Genomic DNA, 20,155 nt, shown 5'->3' on the forward strand with positions numbered 1-20,155 from the left:
CCAGCATTGGGATCATCACACCTGGCATGCCTTTGCAGTCGGCTTATTTTATGTAGCATATTTTCTGATGGTTTACATCTATTACTGCCTGTATTTCTTTCCTCTTATAATTGAGTAATAAGTACTGCATTGTATGAATATACCACATCTTAAATGATTTTATTGTTTAAGAAAAATAATGACTGTTAGCATGTGTAAATATATTATACACACACACATATGACTGTCAATCAAAATGTAATAGTAGTTATTTCTAAATCTTGAATTTTAAAAATAAGCCTGGTATGGGCTGGAGAGATGGCTTAATGGTTAAGCACTTGCCTGTGAAGCCTAAGGACACCGGTTAGAGGCTCGATTCCCCAGGACCCACATAAGCCAGATGCACAAGGTAATGCATGCATCTGGAGCTCATTTGCAGTGGTTGGAGGCCCTGGTGTGACCATTCTCTCTCTCTTTCTGCCTCTCTCTCTCTGTGTCTGTCCGTTGCTCTCAAATAAATAAACAAATAAATAAAGCCGGGTGTGGTGGCGCACACCTTTAGTCCCAGCACTTGGGAAGCAGAGGTAGGAGGAATGCTGTGAGTTCAAGGCCACCCTGAGATTGCATAGTAAATTCCAGGTCAGCCTGGGATAGGGTGAGACCCTACCCTGAAAAAAAAAAAAATAAAGAGCACTTCTTATGCTCTTTTTAAAAATATTTTTATTTACTAGAGAAAGTGCGAGAGAAAGAAATATGACAGAGAGACTGTGAAGATGGGGTAAGCCAGGGCCTCCTACTCCTGGAAACAAGGTCCAGACACATACACCGCTTTGTGTATGGGGCTTTGCGTGGGTACTGGGGACTTGAACTTGGGCTGACGGGCCTTTTAACTGCTGAGCCATCTCTGCAGCCCATTTTCATGTTCTTCTTTTTCCTGGTCTCTAGTTCCTACAATATTCATAACTAGCACATTTCTCTCTAGTAAAAACTGAATGAGACAACCACTTAGCGACAGAGAAGGCACCCCATCTTTGGGCACCCGCCCACCTTTGTGGCTTGACTTTGGCTGCTCCTCGATGGACTCCTTGTGTTCTGAGTGTCACCCTTGGGATCCTGCATGCAACAAGTGACTGGCTGCCCTGGAGCCCTATCCAGGCTGCTGCACTGACACAGAGAGCCTAGCTCACCTGCTGAAGGCCTCGCATCCCTGGAGACGCAGCCAGGCCCATTCCTCCTAGACCCCCACTGGCCCTCAGGGCTGGGTCCCTTTCTTCTGGAGCTCTTGGGCTTCCTGTCCAATCAGTGGCTGCTGTGCCTATTTAGTAGTTAGCTGTGAGCTACTTGGAGACCGACCATAGGGCGAATTCATCCTGGAGTTCGCACCACCTCGCACAGAGCTGAGGTTGGGGGATGGACTAGTTAATTTTCTCATCACTGTGATAAATACCTGCTCAAGCAGCTTAAGGGAGGAAAGAGTTATTTGGCTCCCAGTCCATCCTGGCAGGGAAAGCATGGTGGCAGGAGCCCAGCACTTGGCTGTTGCAGAGGGAGCCTGTTCACATCTGGGCACCATGAAATGGGCATCTAGACATGGTAAGCAAATCCCATAGGCTGGTACAGTTCTGTAGTTTAGAGCAGTTGTCTTACCTAGCAAGGGAGAGTTCCTAGGCCTTTCATTAAGAAGAAGGAAAAATAAAAATTAGGTTTTTGTTTTGTTTTTCAAGGTAGGATCTCGCTCTAGCCCATGCTGACCTGGAACTCACTATGTAGTCTCAGAGTGGCTTCAAACTCATGGCGATCCTCCTACCTCTGCCTCCCGAGTGCTGGGATTAAAGGTGTGCGCCACCATGCCAGGCTGCAAATTAGTTTTATTTACTATGGAGCTGAATTTATTGGGGCTAGTTCAGCTTCTCAGTCCATGAGAATGTCTTTCAGTTTTCCTTGAGAGAAATGGCCCCAATATATGAGTGATTTTTTTTTCCCCAAAGGGTCTAAAATAATTTTAGGAAAAATGCTTACTGATGACAGGACATTTCTAGAATGACTCACTTTTCAGTTGTTGAACCAGTCAGTGGCATATTAGCACAAGTCTCCTGTGTGACATCAAAGAAATGGCCTCCTACTTAATTTTCTTTTCTCACAAGTTCTAGTTTAGATATTAATTTTGTTAGATACTGTTGTGCTATGTTCTTTCACTTTTGTCTAGTAGGCCAGATAAATAAATAAATTAATTAAATTTAATTAAAAGTAGTAGGGGGCTGGAGAGATGGCTTAGCGCCTAAGGCGTTTGCCTGCAAAGCCAACGGATCCCAGTTCGATTCTCCAGGACCCACATAAGCCAGATGCATAAGGGGGTGCATACATCTGGAGTTCATTTGCAGTGGCTGAAGGCCCTGGCATGCTCATTCTCTCTCTCTCTCCCTCTCTCTATCAAATAAATAAATTAAATTAAATTAAAATAAAATAAAATAAAAAATAAAAAGTAGTAACAACACTTCTCAGAGTAAGCACTTCTTAGAGGGAGCAGTGGCTCACCCCTGTAGCCCCAGTTCTCAGGAGGTGGAGACAGGGCTGAGAGACGTGGAGGCCAGTCTTGCACAGCTTGGCCTAGACACCTTCCTCACTGGCTGCTTAGAGAAGTTACTTATTACCTTAGAGTTTCCATTTTCATCAGTAACACGTGGCTGTCTGTGTGCCTTGATCTTGTGTCTTAAGGCTTTGAGAACAGGGGTGTGGCTTATCTGTGACTGGAAACTTGAACTTGGGGGATGTGGCCTGGTAGATAAGCACTGGGCAAACATTTGTTGTACAGTCAGATTCATTTTGCCTCCTTCCTAGGTTGTATGGAAGAGCGGGCGGTATGCACGGCAGTGGATTGGGGTGTTAGGAACACAGGTCCGGGAGTTAACCGCCCCCCCCCATGATCCTGACTCCCATCTTCCCAGCACCACGCAGGTCATTACTTTTGCGCATCTGTAAAACTGGATGATCAAATCATCTCCCAGTGTTGTTACAAGTAGTAAATATGCCTGGCATAGAGTACGTACTGTTTGTACACCAGACATCAGTGTAGCATTAAAGGCTGTGGAAAATGCTACTCACATGTAGGTAATGTTTATTTCATTAGGTCTGGCCAACTGTAGGAGGCACTGTGAAGTCCTTTCGGGACTGTGTCTTCCCCTTCAGAGTCAAATAGTGCCAGGCAGGGTGACGCACGCCTTTAATCCCAGCACTTGGGAGGCAGAGGTAGGAGGATTGTCATGAGTTTGAGGCCACCCTGAGACTACGTAGTGAATTCCAGGTCAGCCTGAGCTGGAATGAGTCAAATAGTCCTTTTCCATGCAGTGTATGTTCCAAGATCCTCCTGTGGATGCCTCAAACTGTGGATAGTACTGAACCACATTTTTTCCTATGCATACATGCCTGTGATATTTTAATTTATAAATTAGGCACAATGAGACTAACAACAACTAATAATAATAACAAAATACAACAACTATAAACATATCTTTCTCTTTTCTTCTGGCCTGGAATTCACTATGTACTTTCAGGCTGATCTCAAGCTCGTAGCGATCCTTCCACCTCTGGTACATGCTGGGATTAAAGGCATTTACCAACATAACCCCCTATAAGCATCTTTTGATAAAGTTATGTAAAGGTTCTGGTCTAGTTAACTTTTGAAATGTTCCATGGTTATGGATAACTGAAACTGCAGAAGGTTCAGCTGTGGATGAGGGGCACTACTGTAATTCCTTTCTTATGCACGTTTTCTGTAGCTCAGCCTGTGTGTTTTTTACCTGGACCCATTTATAGCACATGTGACCATTTTGACCAAAAAAAAAAAAAAAAAAAAAAAAAGCCTGGTTCCAAGAGAACTTGAGCTTGAGCTGACCCACCTGCTCTTTTCCACTATTTCTGACTGTACATCACTCTCCTAACTCCCATGCATTGCAGATTCTTCTGCTGTGCATGTGTATATGTAAGTAAGGTTTGCGTGCTTGTGTGTATGTATGATTGCACGTGTGTGGTGTGCACGTGCATGTGGAAGCCAGAGGTCAACACTGGGTGTCTGCCTCTGTTGTTTCTCCTCCGTACTTGTTTTTGAGACAGGGTCTCTCTCACTGAACTTGGAACTCACTGATTTGGCTAGATGAGCTAGGCAGCGAGTCCCAGAGACCTTGTCTCTGCCTCTTTGGCGCTGGGATCACAGGCATGTGCCACCACATGTGGCATTTCTCTTTTTTTTTAAATCTACATTTTCCAGCTCCACCACTCACTGCTTTTCTTTCTTTCTTTTTTTAATCATTTATTTATTTATTTATTTGAGAGCGACAGACACAGAGAGAAAGACAGATAGAGGGAGAGGGAGAGAATGGGCGTGCCAGGGCTTCCAGCCTCTGCAAACGAACTCCAGACGTGTGCGCCCCCTTGTGCATCTGGCTAACGTGGGACCTGGGGAATGGAGCCTCGAACTGGGGTCCTTAGGCTTCACAGGCAAGCGCTTAACCGCTAAGCCATCTCTCCAGCCCACATGTGGCATTTCTTAATGGGTTGCTGGGGAGCTGCACTTAGGTGCTTATGCTTGTTCAGTCAGCACGCACCCCACTGAGCCATCTCCCTAGCCCGAGTTACATATTTTAAGGTCTTTAAATAGTGATGTTATGGGGGGAAAAACAATGCTGAGTTCTTTGCCTCCTGCCGTAGTGCGTCCTGCCTCATGTTCCTACTTAGGTCATGAGGTCTCCCTAACTGGGATCCCCTCTGAGCTTCTATTTTATCCATAAGGCCACATCCAGGCTGTTTGGCAGTTAAGGCCATGTGTAGTTGAACCCATTTCCATCCACTTTCTTCCATTTCTCTAATATAGGCTTGTATTGACTTCTCACCTTAACCCAGTCACCTCTTGCTTCTGTTTTCATGGTGCCTATGCTATAACGACCTCCCTAGCCTGTCCAACTTAGGACAGTTTGACTCTTTTCTGCTTTATGATGGTATGATGGTGATCTGTGTTCAGTAGAAACCATACTTTGAATTGTGAATTCTGCTCTTTTCCTGAACCAGCTTTTTGTGGTGGGAAACTGTTGGGATGTTCGGCAGTGACAGCGAGCCAAAGTGTCTAGTCAGCCACAGATATTCTGTGCTGTCCCAAAGGTTAGGTGGATTCACTGCACTTCTGACTTACAATATTTTCAGGTTATGTGCTTATCGGAACATAACCCCATTGTAAGTCAAAAGCATCTACCCATTTGCCCACATATTTTTGTTTTGTTTAGTTCTCTTGCGGTGGGAGCTTGGGGATCAGACTCAGCCTTGTGAATACTAGGTAAGTGCTACTATACTGATGATTTTGTCTGTAGTCCTTGCCCATACTGTTTTTTCTTTTTTAAGATTTTTTTCCCCTTATTGAATTGCTTTGTTGCCATCATAAAAAAATTATTTGTTTATTTGCGAGGAAGAGAGAGAGAGAGAGAGAGAGCGTGTGTGGGTACACTGGGGCCTCTAGCCACTGCAAACAAACTCCAAATGCATGCACCACTTTGTGAATCTGGCTTTACATGGGTACTGAGGAATCGAGCCCAAGCGGTTAGGCTTTCAGGCAAGCACCTTAACCACTGAGCCATCTCTCCAGCAAGGGGCCCATACTTTTAAGGCCCAGTTTTTCCATACACCCTAAATACTGACTGGCTTCTTTCTATGCTTTTATATGTGGCTATATTTAATTAAATCTTTATTAGATGTCATAGTATCTTCTCATTAAGGATTCACATGATGAATTTGATAATATTACAATTATTAGAAGCTTTCCACTTAGTCATTCAGAAAAATTATATTTGTTTTATGTATACAAGAAAAAGATAAATACATAATCATAATTTTTTCTCTTGGGAGCTATAATTACAACCTCATTGCACATTAATAAAGCCCTGGAGTCCAAGTTATCTATAGTGCAACAAAATTAGATTATAGAACTAAGAATGGTACTGTTATTACTATGGGAACCATGAGTTTAGATGTTCAGATGTAATTACTTTTAAATACATGAGACTTTGCCTGTTTCAGTATACCCACTTTCTTTCCCATCAGACCATAGCCAGGCTATAGAATTAAGAACCTTGAAATCATTTAAGGATCTAGTGGGACATAGGTATATGGACAAATTGATTTGTGGTTTATTTTAGGCTGTTCACTGATTTAGTCTGATTTGTACATATAACTTCTCTCTGTACTAATTTGGCACGTTTTCTGAAATACCAATATTTTCTTAAATTTCAGAAATAATGAAATGAAATTTTGTTGCTAGAGTACATGGTGCAAGCATCGTTGTAATCAGTATCATCTTTGTTATTTTTCTTTCTCTTCTTTTCCTTCATAGTGATTAACTGAAATGAGGAGTGGGTTAGACCAGGGGTTTGTTGATGTGTGGGTGAGTGAGACATGACCTCCTCTAAGGAAATATAGCCTGATTTAGCAGACTCCTTTGAACAATTCTGATCTCATCATAATATGAGAGTTAAGGAGCAACCTAAGCAATGTTGTTGTACAGGGAAACAAACAAAAGCTTAGAAAGTATTTAACTTTACTAAAATCATACTTATTAAGCTTTTAATATATCCCAAGCACTGAGGTAGTAAAAATTATGTGACAACATCCTCATAACAAATATTTGAAGTAGACCCATTAGCCTACTTTTCAAAAAATAAACAAACTGGAATATATTATTATAATATAAATTGCCTAAAGTTAGACAGCTGGAATTCACCCAGTCTTTCAGGAGTGAATTCATCACAATGACTGGATTTGATAACATATTGGATACTTGAAAATGGCTCTGAGAGATGTTAAGCGTTTTCACCAGAATAAGCACTAAGTATGTGAAGTATTACCTGTGTTAATTTGCTTCATTTAGCTGCTCCACATTGTACACATATGTCACTATCATCTAAAGATAAATGTAATATTTTCAGTTTTTGTGAGTTAAAAATAGGGGGAAAGGCACAGCAGTCAAAGAAGCTCACTCTGCAGCCTGCCCTCCTGAGCTCAATCCCAGCACTCATGAAAAGCCTGAAGCAGAGAGGGCACATATGTTTGTAATCCCAGGAGACCCAAGAATCCTGAAGCTTGCAGACTAGCTGGTCAGGCACTCCCAGCAGCAAAACCATGAGCAAGATCCTGTCTCAAACAAGATGGAAAAAGAGAATCAACACCTTGAGGTGGTCCTCTGACCTCCACATGAGCATCAAGCATGCATGCACACATGCAAATAAAATAAAATAAAAACTTAAAAAAAAATAGCTGTTGTAGAGCTGGCTTCCCTGCGAAGCCTAAGGGCCCAGGTTCAATTCCCCAATACCCATGTAAGGCAGATGTACAAGGTGGCGCATGCATCTGGAGTTCATTTGCAGTAGTTTGAGGCCCTGGTGAGTCCATCCCCCCCCTCATCTATCTTTCTATCTATTGTTATGCAGTCTGGTGTCACAGACCATCAACTCACGAAATGTGAGGCAGTTTTATTGGGTAAAAAGAAAGAGAAAGAAGAAAGCTGGTGTACCAGGTCTGCATCCCAGAGTTTAGGATTTCAGGATGCAGCCCCAAATTGTTGGGAGTATCAGCTTTTATTGGAGAAAATCACAAGATATTCATTGTAGAAATGGATGGAAGTTAAAATACAAAGTTAGGTGGAACTGAAGCAAGAAACGTTCTATGCTATGTAATCAAAGGTATTTAGAAAAAGAGAGGTACAGCAAGGTCATGGTACATTGCACAGAGGGGTCATCCCATTTCTTCGATAACCAAAAACACCTGCATTTTGCAATAAGGCCTATGCTAATGATTACTGAAACTTCTTCTTTATCTGCCAGGAAGATTAGCTTGGGTGATGGCCTCCATTATGTGTGCCTAAAGGCAAGGGCTACACAGGAGGATGTTTGACCAGGTCTATTGGGTCCCTTTACATTCCATTTTTCATTATCTATCTATCATCTATCTATCTATCTCTTTCTCTCTCTCAAATTAATTAATTAATTAAATATTTTTAAAAACAGCCGTTGTAGTCAGCTCCACATTGCTGGGATAAACATCCAAACCAGACACAGTTTATGGGAGGAAGGGATTTATTTCAAGCTTACAGATCTAGGGGAAGTTCCATCAAATGGCAGAAGAAGCTGGCTCTCATTCATAAATCCAAGCAGGGAGACACCATCAAACAGCCAATACCACAAACAAGCACAGCCAGAGCTCACAGCCTCTCTGCATACCTTTAGGTTGAAATTCAGACCTGCCCCCAGTGACACCCCCTCCCCCTTGTAGCAGGAATCTGCCTTCTAGAGGCTGAAGCTCCAAACTCAATTTTAATAAAACACTGAGTCTACGGTTGTATTTGTCAGGGTTCTCTAGAGAAACAGAACCAATAGAATGAATTGTATTAAAAGGGAATTTATTAGATAAGCTTGTGGCAGCCCAACAATAGCAGATTGCAGGCCCGAGAACCAAGGAACCTGATAGCTGCTCAGTCCACATGGCTGGATGCCTCAGCAGTCCCCATCCGGCACTGAACGCCTGGGGGTGTCCTGGAGAGGCGCTGCTCTGCAGTCCTCGCTGCTCTGCAGTCCTCGCTGCTCTGCAGTCCTCGCTGGTCTTCAGTCCGCACTGGAAAGCAGCAAGCAGCACTGCAGCCAGGCGGGAGGAAGGATTTTCTCCCAGAGCTTCCTTAGAGAAAGCCCCTCTGAGAAGGGCCGCCCACTCTGGGGGAAGGACTTCCTCCTGCAGTTAATCCTTCCTGGAAGCAACCTCAGAGACTCGCTCCTAAACAGATCAAGTTGACAACAAAACAGTCATCATAATGAGGGACATACATTCAAACAACCACAATAACAGCACACAACAAAAACCAATCTGTCTTTATGTCAACATAAAAAAAATATAGCTTGAAGGCCTGGAACGATGGCTTAGTGGTTAAGGTACTTGCCAGCAAAGCCAAAGGACCCAGGTTCGATTCCCTAGTACCCACGTAAGCCAGATGCACAAGGTGGTGCATGAAAAGAAAATAGTTTGACACATAAATAAAAGTAATATAAAAATACATAAATAAAAAAGGCTTCAAAGGGAGCCTCTTATAAATAACCACAAGGCTTTACAGAGACTTGCCTTTCCCTGGAGGGAATTATCTGTACTAAGAAGGAATAAAGTATGAATACAATAATAGTAGTCCATGGAGGAGAAAAGCCTGTTAAGAAGATACCCTTCAGTTTTGAAGCTTCCTGAGTAACGAAATGCTAATTGAAAGAACAGGTGCAGACGCTGAAGGACTTACTTGTGAAGCTCCAAACAAAACGAACTCTCTTCAAGGTTGCTAAGTAGCTTTAAAAAGAGCTATAAATTTCACATGTAGGTGTATCTTAGAACAGTTATTCTGGATGAGTAGTAGATGTGATGTCAAATTCCAAATTAATCTCCCTGAATATTTTCATTGGCTTCTCTGATTAGCTTGGCAAGAGAAGCTTTCTTCCCAATATGATGTACTCCAGGAACAATGATTCAAGTCTTTGCATTTCTTAGTACTGTTGGGGAGTTGGCTCATGCCCATTTCTTATTACAGATAGGCCCAGGTATTTTAGGGGGGTTATTGCTATTATCCATTTTTTGGGTTTTTATTTTTTTTTCTGGATGATTCCAAGCTGCTTGGATTCTCATGCCTTATCCTACCCATTATATGAACACTGATTAATTCTAATAATATTTTAATCAATTTTCTGATGTCTTGCTAGAATGTGTTAGTGATCGTAACATTATTCATTTGTTGCAAGTCTCAGACCAAAAATGAACAGAAGACCACCCCAATAAATTTAAAAAGGAGAATCTAGCCAGGCATGATGGCGCATGCCTTTAATCCCAGCCTTTGGAAGGCAGAGGTAGGAGTATTGCTGTGAGTTCAAGAGAATATGAGTGAATTCCAGGTCAGCCTGGGCTACAGTAGTGAGACCCTACCTTGAAAAGCAAAAAAAAAAAAAAAAAGGAGAGTCCTTATGAAGCCGGCTGGCGTCTGTCCCCTCACAGCATGGAGAACAGCCCTGTCCTTCTTTTACAGTGAGTTTTTAAAAGCAAAACTATATTCCTTCACAGTGATCTGAAAACAGACCCAGCCACCCCCTCCACACACAATTGTCTTTAGCAGGAGCAAGCAAGAAAGCATGATTACAAAAGCAGAATTTTTGCAGTTACCACCAGGTATGAAGCAAATACCAAATATCAGGACATCTTGACCTCAGGGTGAGAACAAACACCAGATTCCTTGCTGGGACCCATCCACATTCTTTTAATTAATGCTCTGTGCTAATCGTTAATCTTTCATGGCTTCTTGAGAATGTTAAGATGGCTGAGTGGCCTAAGATGGCTTCCCTTAGGTCTGTTCACCAGAAGTTGTTTCTCTCCCAGCTTCTGGTGGCTTCCCACTTTCCCTGACATGGGACAGTGACACTCCCATCACTGCCCCTTTCTGTGAGTCCGTGTCTTCTCTCTTTACAAAGACACCGGTCCCTCACCCTAAATCCATGAGGACTTCTTCTTAAGGTCCTTCACTAATTGTATCTGCAAAGGTCCTAGTTTCAAATAGGGTCACAGTCACAGGAAATGGAAATTAAAGCCTGGATATATCCCTTTAGTGATGACAAATTCAACCTACTATAACTTTGTACTAGTTCACTTTCATTACTTATTTTTCTTTAATTATTGCTAAGTTCAACAAAATTTCTGTATACAGACCACAGACATTTGTGTTTCTTGTACAGTATAATCATTATTATTATTATTATTGTTATTATTATTATTATTTTTTTTTGGTTTTTCAAGGTAGGGTTTCACTCTACCTCAGGCTGTCCTGGAATTAAGTATGTAGTCTCAGTGTGGTCTTGAACTCACGGTGATTCTCTTACCTCTGCCTCCCAAGTGCTAGGATTAAGGACGTGTGCCACCACACCTGGCCGAGCCTTTTTCTTATACTATCATTACATACAAAGAACATTACCTTTTTCTTATTGCTTAAGGTATTTTCTTTGAAATATATTTTATTTCTTTATTTGCAAGCAAAAAGAGAGAACATGGGTACATCAGGACCTTCAGACACATGTGCCACTTTGTACATCTTGGCTTTACATGAGTACTAGGGAATTGAACTCAGGTTGTTAGGCTTTGCAGGCAAGTGCCTTAACCACTGGGCCATCTCTCCAGCCCTTTAAGTACTTTCTAATATTATAATTTACCTTCTAATTTTACAAATGTATGTCTCATGTCAATACTGTCAGTATTTCTTTAACATACAGAGAGAGGGCACCCCTTCATGGACTTTTAGGAAAACTGAGTAAGTTGTGGTTGTTTACTTTAACATGCATTAGAATTACACTGGATGAGTGTTAAGATGTCTTTCCTCCCTTCCCTCTTTTCTTTTTATTGACAAGGTCTTGCTAAATTGTCCCAAGCTAGCCTTCAATTCAATCCTCCTGCCTCAGCCTTCCCAGTGGGGTGATTATAGGGTATACCACCATTCCTGGCCTAAGACATAGTTGGGTGTTGTTGTTGTTGTTTTTTTAGTTTTCTAAGACATTTTTTTAAACACTCCCTTTATCCCTTCTTGTTACATAAGCTGGGCTGAAGCCCAGGAATCTCCATTCTGATGAGCACCCAAGGTGATTTTCAGACAGTTCTCCCTGGGTCCCATTTACAGAGACACTGCTGTGGAGGGTTTACCCAGCCTTAACTACTTTTATTGCCTCTTCATTATTTGACCATCTTTTTATCTTTTAGCAAAGTTTTCCTTCACATATTATACCTGGAGCATGGTAAATGGATTTTCTTTTTTTCTATTACATCTTGTAATTGTTATTGCTGGTACATGGGAAAGCCATTGATTTTTAGATGTTTGCTTTGTATCTAGCTACTTTGCCCAGCTCTCTTGTCAAATTGAATAGCTTTTCATTTAAACCCTTTGCAGGTGTGAGATAAAAGTATGTCTGGTGCAAGTTCATCACTGGGAACAAGTGATCCTTGCCTTTTCATTTACATTATACTCATTTTAAATTTCTTTTTTTCTTGTGGTAGGGTCTCACTCTAGCCCAGCCTGACCTAGAATTCACAATGGAGTCTCAGGCTGGCCTCAAACTCATAGCAATCCTCCTACTTCTACCTCCTGAGTGCTGGGTTGAAAGGCATGCACCACCACACCTGGCTTTCATTTTTAATTTAAATTAATTTATTTATTTGCGAAGAGAGGAAAAAAAACCCACATAAAGCTAGATGCACAAGGTGGTACATGAGCCTGAAACGTGTTGGCTAGGTGTGGTGGCACATGCCAGTCGTCTCAGCTACTTGGGAGGCTAAGGTAGGAGGATTGCTTGAGTCCAGGAGTTGTGGGCTGTAGTGATCGGCTGACTGCACTCCGTACAGCATCAATATGGTGACCTCCCAGGAGTTACCACCAGGTTACCTTGAGAGGGTGAAATGGCCAATGTTGGAAAGGGAACAGGTCAAAGCTCTCGTGCTGGGAGCTGGAGAGATAGCTCAGCAGTGAAGGTGCTTGCCTGCAGTGCCTAACCACGTGGGTTTGACTCCCCAGTACCCATGTAAAGCCAGGCTCAAAGTGGCACATGCATCTGGAGTTCGCTTGCAGTGGCCAGAGACCCTGGCATGCTCATATTCTCATTTTCTCTCTCTCTTTCCTTGCAAATAAAATATTTTTTAAAAACTCCTATGCTGATCAGTTTATGTAAGCTTCTGGAACATTGCTAAATAAACAATGGAGTTCTTCTATAATTTGTGCCTTGTTTTGTTTTTGCTGTTGTTGTTTTTCAAGTCAGATGATTTGTTAATAAGAGTGTGAAAATAATGTAGTGTCTCTTTTCTCGTAACGTGCTTCCATTTTCTTCTTTTTTTTTTTTTTTAGCTTTTTTAAATTGACAGCTTCCATAATTACAGGCAATGAACCATGATAATGCCCTCCCTCCCCCACTTTCCCCTTCATAACTCCACTCTCCATCATATCTTCTTCCTGTCTTCATTAGTCTCTCTTTTATTTTAATGTCATTGTTTTTTCCTCCTATTATGAGGGTCCTGTGAAGGTAGTACTAGGCACTGTGAAGTTGCGGATATCAAGGCCAATTTGTGTCTGAACGATTGCATTGTTAGCAGTCCTGCTCTTCCTTTGGCTCTTACATTCTTTCTGCCACCTCTTCCACAATCGATCCTGAGCCTTGGAAAGGGTGATAAAGATGTTTCAGTACTGGACACTCCTCTGTCAATTCTCAGCACTTTTGAGTCATCTACGTGGTCATCTCCATCTGAAAAGAAAGCTTCTCATTCCAAAAATGAGAGCAGCATTAATATATGGGTGTCAATGTTACAAGAAGTGCTTACAGGGCTGGGCATGGTGGCACAGACCTTTAATCCCAGCACTCAGGAGGCAGAGGTAGGAGAATTGCCATGAGTTTGAGGGCACCCTGAGACTACACAGTGAATAACAGGTCAGCCTGGGCTAGAGTGAGACTCTACCTCAGAAAACCAAAAAAAATTTAAAAAGTGCTTACAGGGTAGTTTGGTGAGCATAATATATGCATTTAGTCACAGAACAGCAAGGGTTACACTCCTAGGGTTCATGACTTCCCCCACCATAGGATTTGATTAGGTCTTCAGTATCAGGCATGTATTCTTTCCTATGGAACAGGCCTCCATTCCAATTAGAAAGCAGTTGATTTCCTCCATAGCAGACATGCCACTATTGTACCTGGTGGGTCATTTGGCCTGGCTGGCCAAATTTAAGGCTTGCAGTGTTCACTGTTGCTTATCTCCACTGATGACTTCTCTCTGCCATAGGGCTACATGCATTGTAGCTTTGTCCAGCTTTCTGTCAGCTGGGCTACAGGGAGGAGGTTTTCAGCTCAGCTCCTGCTTGATTTCTCAGTGACCTTGTAGCCAAAGCATGTGGAGCCTTCAACAATAGGGTCTTACCATCTAATTCTGTTGGAAAACCAAGTGGCTTGGCAATGGCCTGTAATGTTTTGGGGGTATCAGGGATCTCCCCAGACAACAACTCACTGGAAGGTATCCCATCCCTGGCACTGAAATGTTTCTGGTGACAATTTATGGCTTCTGGGTGTATCATTATCCAAAAAAGGAGGTTTCTGTATGGCTTATTCATAAGATCTTAAATTTTGATTAACCCTCTCTCCACCCTTCTTTTACTTTCCCTGACCTCACTTAGGCCATTTCACACCCAGTAATTTGTTCGCCTACTTACATATATATATATATAGTACCACTCATGGTAGTTTGAATGGATGGCTCCAATATATTCAGGATTTTATTAAAGATTGTAATTTAGATCTGTAACCTAGCTGGAGGAGGTATCACTATTTGTGGATCCTGGGGTTCAGCCCTGAGGTACGGGGGTAAATCTGGAATTCCAGTCTAAAGATCTACAAAGTGTCTGAGCTTTGCCTGAAGTTCCAGGAGTGTGCTTGCTTACGGTGTTGGTATTGGTGGTGACTTTTCTCTCTCAGCTTGGACCTTTGAAAGCAGGCCAGCTTCTTCTGCCATTATGAAACTTCCCCTGGATCTGAAAGCTTCAATAAATATGCCTTCCTCCACAACTGTGCCTGATTTGGAAGTTCATCCCAGCGACCTGAGCTTGTCTGCTGCACCATCTCATAAGTCCTCCCCTCTCCTCGCTCACTCATACCCTTTTTCTAGCTTACTGGCCTCTGCTACTGATTTTTACTCCAACTCACATGTAAGTCTAAACATCTGTAGCTAGGATCCTTTGGCTTTGCAGGCAAATTCTTTACCCACTAAGCCATCTCTCCAGCCCCAGATTGCTGGTTCTTTTGATAAAAGAAGATTGATTCAGAAGGGAACTTGAGGACAATTATGTATTGGAGTCAGAGATAAAGAAACAGAAAGGCAAGCTGGAGACTTGGCAGCTTTTGGAAGGAAGATGGAAAGAGGAGAATGTTGCATTTTCAATTGAACACAAGTAAAAGATACACCATGGAAGACAAGGTGGGCACACTGGGAAAAAGAAACGAATTGGGTACCCAGGAGCTCTGTTCGTTACAGTTCTTATTAAAGGGGTAGAAAATTGTTGCCTCTTGGGCTGATGTGACATTTGGGTGTGAAAGCAGCATTCGGTACTTTGGGGCCAAGAGAAGAAATGTTCACCTTAATTTGGTTTAGCCTTATAGTCAGGACAGAGTTGCTCTGGATTACCTGGAACTCGAGAGGTGTCTAATAGGAAGGAATGAGGGCTAGAGAGATGGCTCAGCAGTTAAAGTGCTTGCTTCCAGAGCCTAATGACCTGGGTTCAATTCAGCCAGATGCACAAAGTGGCACATGCACCTGGAATTCTTTTGCAGGGGCTAGAGGCCCTGGTACACCCATTATCTATCTCTGTGTCTCCCTCCCTCTTTTTCTTTCTTTCTCTCTTTGCAAATAAATATGTAAAAATAGTTTTAAAAAGAAGGAATGTGAAGCCAGGCATGGTGGCGTATGCCTTTAATCCCAGCACTCGGGAGGCAGAGGCAGGAGGATCGCTGAGAGTTCGAGGCCACCCTGAGAATACATAGTGAATTTCAGGTCAGCCTGAGCTAGAGTGAGACCCTACCTCGAAAAACCAAAAAAAAAAAAAAAAAAAAGAAGGAATGGGAATGATTACTGTCTGTACTTACTTTTGTCAGCTTCCTTGCTAGTTTTGTGAATTTTGAGCCAGGAAGAAATGAGCCAGCATCTATTGCTGTCAGTTTACACTTTAGCCCTGGGCCTTTTAAATGCCTGCATTGGTTCATTGTTAACTTTGTAATTTGCTACCATCAGCCTATGCATCTGTATTGCACACTGAAAGGCCAGTGCTGGCTTATTTTTAATATATTAATATAATAACAATATAATATATAATAATGCATAATATAATAATATAAATATATTAATATTTTAATAATGGTCTGAGAAGCTTAAAGAGTTCCCTGAATAATGTTTGAAATCTGCCTCCTTTAACATTTTTTTAAATTCCCTATCTACCAAAGTATTTCTGACCACTGATCATGCCAGTGTCTCAGAGGAAACTGACATATTGATGTTCACATGTCAGAGTGGTACCTAGGCCTGAAAAAGAAATGGTGACGGAGGATCCTTTAATTCCCTTCCCTCCTGCCTAGCATCTCCTATTTTTTTTTTAAATTTAATTTATTAGTTTTCTTTTCAGTAAATACAGGCAGTTTGATATCATTTTTTAGGCTCATCTGTGATCTACCCCCTCCCATTGGACCCTCCTTGTTGATGAAAATGGGTCGTGCATTGTGGAGTTAGCCCCCAGTTATTGGTATGATAAATGTCTCTGCAAATCATGACCCAACATGTGACTCTGACATTCTTTCCGCCCCCTCTTCCGCAAGATTTCCCTGAGCCATGGTGGGTTCATTTTTGGTCTGCTTCAGTGCTGAGGTGTTGGGGGCCTCTGAGGCTCGGGCTCTCTGATTTGGTAGGAGTTGATTTTTCTCTGCGTTGGTCTCCTTCCCCTTTGTGCTGGTATCCGGTTCACAGGAAAACAGCACCCTTGCTTGTTTCGCCAGTTAGCATCTCCTATTTTAACCTGAGTAATAGAGCAAAAGCCTTGGCTCCAGCTGCCCCTATAGACTTGGCTATGCCACCCATCCTAACGTGCCAATTAAAAGAGGAGTGACGGTGAAAAGCAGACAGAGGAGATTCCATCAATGTGCGTTAGGAAGAGGAACAGATAAAGGGTTACAGTGACCTCAAGTTCATCTTCAGGGTACCAAGCTTTTGGCTGAAACAGGGAAAGTGTTGGGGCAGAGGGCGGGGTCTGCACAAGTAAGAAGTTGTGGTCAAGGTGTGCTCCTGCCCCCTGCCCCGCACGGCCCATCACCCTCTCAGCTGTGCTCCTGAAAGAGAAGTTGTTGATCTGTTCATTGCCGACATCACCTGAAGGGACCAGTCTGCTTCCTGCTAGGTGACTGCTTCTGAGGCGGGGCGCAGCCTTGTTGTCAGGGTGGTGGCCTCTGACATGCTGTTGCTCTTCCTGGAAGCCAAGGCGACTGCAGGTTCAGAACAGTGGCTTATCTCTGCTCTCAGCCATGATGGGGGATGAAATGGGTTAGCTAGGTGGAGTCAGGCAGGAGTCTGAGCCAATCAGGCAGACAGACACGAAATGAAGGCAGAGAAGGCAGGCTTCATCGTGCTTTTCAGGTGCCTCGAGGGCCCAGGTGAGCAGTCAGTGGTTTCTAGCAGAAGGAGTTTCCAGATGCCTGTCCTGTAGCGTGAAAGTTCCAGTAGAAACCACCTCTAGGCTAAGCATATTTGCTGATAGTAAGATCTGTGATGGTGAGTTCTCTTCATTGACATTCTTCAGTGGATCGGGTGACATTTCTGGGGCCTCATTAAGAAACTGCCTGTGCCCTAGAGTAGAAACTACATTGAGAAGATGGAGCCAAAAGAGGTCTTGCCAAAACACTAGAAGACGTACCTTCTCACCAGATCCAAGTACAGTGCTAACTGATCTATTTTTCTTTAAGTAGTTTATTACTATTTTAGTGGGTATGTGAAATAATGAATTTATGACATTTTCATGCCGTTGTATTTTATTCAGACTTACCTTCCTTTGTACCCCGTACCCCCTTCTGCTGGTCCTCTCTTCCCACAAGGATTTCCACTTCTGCTTTCTTATAATATATATGTATACACACACACACACACACACACATATATATATATATAGTTAGCATAAAAAGTAATTATTTAAATATGGCATTTTATTTGTTTTTATTCATCCCCTCCCCCCTCTTTCTGGTCCTCACCCTCCCCACAAATAATCCTCCCTTCTGTTTTCATATTTTATTTATTTATATATATATATGATATTATATTTTCTCTCTTTTTTCCTCTTTCTTCCCTACTTTAGGACTCTTCCATTCTTGTGGTCCCCATTCTACTTTCCTGACCTACGTTCAGCCCCATGTGTGCACACGTGCACACATACATGAACACACACACGCGTGCAAGAGTCCACATAAGAAAGAAAACACACAGTGTCTTTCTTAGTCTGAGTCTAGCTTATGTCCCTCAACATAATGATTTCCAGTTATTTTATTTGCTTGCAAATTGATTTATTTTTGCTGTTGTGGTTAGTTTAAAAACATGTAAAAACATTTCATAAAATGTTGGAAAACTGGGGCTAAAGAGAAGGTTTAGCGGTTAAGCGCTTGCCTGTGAAGTCTAAGGACCCTGGTTCGAGGCTCAGTTCCCCAGGACCCACGTTATCCAGATGCACAAGGGGGCACACACGTCTGGAGTTCATTTGCGGTGGCTGGAAGCCGTGGCACGCCCATTCTCTCTCTCTTTCTCTCTCTCTCTGCCTCTTTCTCTCTCTGTCTGTTGCTTTCAAATAAACAAAAATAAACAAAAAATTTATTGGAAAACTGGGTCTCCTAGTGGAAACCCTAGAAAACAATGTTCTGACACAAACCGATGGTTCTTGTCTACCACAGCCTGCCAGCTTTAGCCACAATAATGAAACAGTTTAGAAACTTTACTGTTTGGGCTGAAGACCAGAGAATCAGACATTACGAGATTGAAGCAAGGACTGTGGATATGGCTCCGTTGGTAAAGCGCCTGCCTAGCATGCACAGAGCCCTGGGTTTGACCCCCAGCACCCTAGGGTGGTACCCGTCTACATTCCCAGAACTCAGAATGTAGAGACAGGAGGAAGTCCAAGGTCATCACTGGCTGGACAGCAAATTCAAGACCAGCCCAGGAAAGTTACATGAGACCCTGTATCAAATTTAAAAATAAATAAAGAGTAAAGACAAAGGTAATTTAAGAACATCCATAGCAGTGATCGGTCCAAGTTCTTTGAAAAGCATCTCAGAGACATTAACTGTCCTTTCAAGGTCCAGGAGCTGCAGATGTAGCTCAGTGATAGAGCATTTGCCTATGGTCGTAGTTGACTTTGAAATGGCCCCCACAGGCTCATTTGATTCCCAGCTGATTTGGGAAAGTTGTGGAACCTTTAGGAGGTAGAGCCTCATTGGAGGAAGTGGGTCACTGACGGTAGGCCTTGAGGTTTTATAGCCCAATCCTTCTTCTTGTTCTTTCTCTCTGCTTCCTGACTGTGATGCCATGTGACCAACTGTCATTCTCTTTCCTCCATGATGGACTGGATCCCTTCTTAAACCGTGAGCCAAAATAAACCCGTCCTCCTCCCTTAAGCTACTTCTTGCCAGGTATTTGGTCACAGCAATGTGAAAAATAACAAATATGCCGAGCATGGATGGGACCCTAGGTTCATTCTATAGTGCCACACAAATCATATATACACACCACACACACACACATACATACATACATACATACATACATACATACATGAAAATAGAATCAGACTCTGTTAAAGCAGTTGACTGGTTTTTCTGCTTAGCTGTTAGACTTGAAGATGGAGACGATCTAGAAAAACATTCAAGAACTGTCTATCTTATAATGCAAAATAATAACAATGAAGATAGTGTAAGTAAAACGCAAAGCCAGTGTAAATCATCCTGGTCTGGTAGTGGCTTTGGCTAACCTTCAGATTCAGTGTTGTGTTGCTTACCCGGCAGTGACTACAACAATTCACATTTTGAATGAGGAGCAGCCTAACAGGATTTGGTTGATGAATCAAACAAAAGGGATTGCCTGTTGCTTTAGACAAACATATTCTTAGTTCTGACACAGGTGATGCTTTCTCAACAAAGCAGGTCAGAGTCTGGGATTGCTGTGTGTGGAAGAGCTCAGAGAGCTACTGACAGAACTGGTGGAGCTCTGCAGGCTACGGAGCAATTACTGCTGACCCAAAGACAGACCACAGACTGGGGAAATTTGGAAGATGAAGACCTCAGGATTTCAACTTCTCACTTACTTAGTACAACTCTGAACCACGTGCACTTCCAGCACGCATTTGGAAGTCAACATTTTCCAGGGAGGAAGCCCAGCAAACTGAGTATTTTAAAGATTTGCCACCATTGCATTTTTCTTATAAAAAGTTTGGGAAAATGCAGGGGGAAAATTACAAAACTACATCCATTTAAACCTGTGAGAGTTAATAATCTTATTTTTATTCAGAAATAAAATTAGTCCAGAGTTTTCCTTT

General features: G+C 42.4%; 1 protein-coding gene across 7 annotated transcripts in view; it reads left to right on the forward strand.

Moving 5' to 3' along the window:
- Positions 1 to 20,155, forward strand: part of Tmem150c (transmembrane protein 150C) — a 94,589-nt gene that overhangs the window by 15,564 nt on the left and 58,870 nt on the right. The window contains exon 1 of one of the 7 annotated variants that reach the window (XM_045143700.1): positions 5,284 to 5,302. The exons of the other annotated variants lie outside the window; for them this stretch is intronic. The gene's annotated coding sequence lies outside the window, so the exon portion shown is untranslated. Of the gene's footprint in view, positions 1 to 5,283; positions 5,303 to 20,155 lie in introns of those variants that run through there. 7 annotated transcript variants of the gene reach the window in all.

This window comes from Jaculus jaculus, chromosome 2, assembly GCF_020740685.1.
Source record: "Jaculus jaculus isolate mJacJac1 chromosome 2, mJacJac1.mat.Y.cur, whole genome shotgun sequence".
Taxonomy (NCBI): Eukaryota; Metazoa; Chordata; class Mammalia; order Rodentia; family Dipodidae; genus Jaculus; species Jaculus jaculus.